Source organism: Corythoichthys intestinalis, chromosome 12 (genome assembly GCF_030265065.1).
Source record: "Corythoichthys intestinalis isolate RoL2023-P3 chromosome 12, ASM3026506v1, whole genome shotgun sequence".
Classification (NCBI taxonomy): domain Eukaryota; kingdom Metazoa; phylum Chordata; class Actinopteri; order Syngnathiformes; family Syngnathidae; genus Corythoichthys; species Corythoichthys intestinalis.
In genome coordinates, this window is record NC_080406.1 from 58,940,494 (window position 1) to 58,942,948 (window position 2,455).

The following is a 2,455-nucleotide window of genomic DNA, read 5'->3' on the forward strand; positions in this document are numbered from 1 at the left end:
GTAAGTATTTTGTGGTTATGGTAAGTATATTTTAGGGTTAGTTATTTGTGCTAGGGTTAGAGTAGTTGAGGTTAGTATGTAGTTTAGGGTTAGTCTATCTTTAACTTAGGGTTACTCTGGTTGTGGTTAGTATAGGTTTTAGGGTTAGTCCATCTAATTTAGGGTTAGTTATTGTTTTAGGGTTAGTCAATTAAATTAGGGTTCAAATAGTTAAGGTAAGTATTGAGTTTAGGGTTAGTCTATATTTAGTTTAGGGTTATTCTAGTTATGGTTAGTATAGGTATTAGGGTTAGTTCATCAAAAATTTGGGTCAGTCATTGTATTATCGTTAAAGTAGTTAAGGTAAGTATTGAGTAGGGTTAGTGTATAGTCAGTTTAGGGTTTCTCTGGTTGTGGTTAGTATAGGTTTTCAGGTTGGTCTATCAATTTAGGGTTAGGTTAGGAAGGATGGCCCTTCCCATTTGAAAATGGGAAGGGAAGGCACGGGCCATCCCACTGCCCCTCCCCAGGGTCCTCCCATCCAAAGTCAGTCTTTTGCGGCGTCTGTTGACTACCGTCCATTCTGCCATTTTGGTTTTTAATTGCTGTTTTTAATGTATTTTTAATTGTTTTCCAATTGTTTTTAATTAGGTTTTAATTCCCTTTTAGTGTTGTCCAATTTGTCTTTTTTAATTGTTTTTAATTAGTCAATATTTAAATTTGCACCGTCGTCGACGTTTCGGCGATGTAAAGCCTTCTTCAGGACTGGTGCATATGAAAAAAGATTCAAATCAATGTAATTTTAGGTTGTTCTCTCTCTGTTGTTTCAGCTCAGTATGTTGCTTGCAATGAATTGTCTTCCTTTTATAGTGTCTATTGAGTCTGATTTTATGTAGTGTATTTTACCCTTATTTTATTTTTATGTGTTTTTATAGTTTTTATTGTTTTTAACTGAGACAATGTATTTTAGTGGTTTTAATGAATATGAATGTATTTGAATTAAGCTTCATATAGTTTTTAATGATAATTTATTTTTATTTTATGTACTTTTACTTTTATAAACGAATTTTGGTCTTTTTACAGGTTTTTCCCATTTCTTCAGGTAAGTATCAGATTAAAGGTAAGTATAAGGTAAGTATTAGAGTTAGGTTTAGTAGAGTGTCTAGGGTTAGGGTTAGAGCAGATAGCCTAGGGTTAGGGTTAGAGTAGATAGCCTAGGGTTGGGGTTAAAGTAGATAGCTTAGGGTTGGGGTAAGAATAGATAGCCTAGGGTTAGGGTTAGTATAAAAGCCTAGGGTTAGGGTTAGTATAGAGCCTAGGGTTAGGGTTTTAGATTAGAGACTAGTGCACGAGTCTATAGTTAGGGTTAGTATTAATTCTAGGGTTAGGGTTCTAATCTTGATTTTGTTTCTCCATTAGCCTCCTTCTTTGCATGGTTCTCAAATTGTACATGATTCCCTCTGCCTGTTCAGGATAACCAAGTAGTCTTCTTTTTTCAGCTCTTCTAAGATGGTCCTTCATACCGGGTGACATCCCTGGATATTCCCTCAACCAACGTTCTTCAGTCTTCCTTATCTTGTACTCCATTTCTTCTGTCAACTCTTCTTCCTCATCATTCATTTCTTCTTGTTCTGATTCTGTCTTCTCGATGTCTGATTCTTCTGAAACCCTAATTTGGCTTTCTTCCATCACGTCTTCAGTTGAACTCTCAATTATTTCATCTTCCATCTTCTTTTGTGGTTTGTGTTTCTGTCTTTCCCCATGATTTGTTCTTTTCATCTCCCTTTGTTTCAGGGGTGTTTCCATTTCTAGTGTGATTTCCTTTTCTTCTGTCTTCTTCTTGACTTCCTTTTCTGTCTTCTTTCCAGTTTTCAATGTCTTTTCCTTGTCATCTATCTTCACTTTGACTTCTGCTTCTGTCTTCTTTCCAGTTTTTGGTGTCAGTTTCGGTCCTATCACTTTCCTTTCACATTCTGTTTCCTCTGTCTTATTCTCAGTCTTCCTTTCTTTTTCTTCCATCTTCTTCTCTGTCTTCCTTTCCTTTTCTTCCATCTTTGTCTCAATCCTGATTTTCACATAGTCAATCACTTCTTCTGATACCCGAGGTAAGTTCCTTTTGATCCATCTGATTGCCACTTCATAGGCCTTAGTCCAATCAGGTAGCAGTACCTCTTCAATTCCATCCATCATGTCTGTCAAGCTCTCTTGATAGTGTTCCCTCAGTAGCATACATGTGGTGAAACCCCAATTCCATGCGTTTCCGACAATCAAGTCTCGCACTTTGGTTGTGGGGAAAGCGGGTTTAATCATTTTTGATAAAACCCCCACCATATCATCAATCATTTTAGGTTTTGGTCTTTCCTCTACAGGATCAACATTTCTCAGGTGGTGGACCACCTTGATGATCCCATAGAGTTTGCGAACCAGAATCCCAAATGCTGGTTCTGCTGGTTCGCGCCGGATCTCCTCTCCAAGG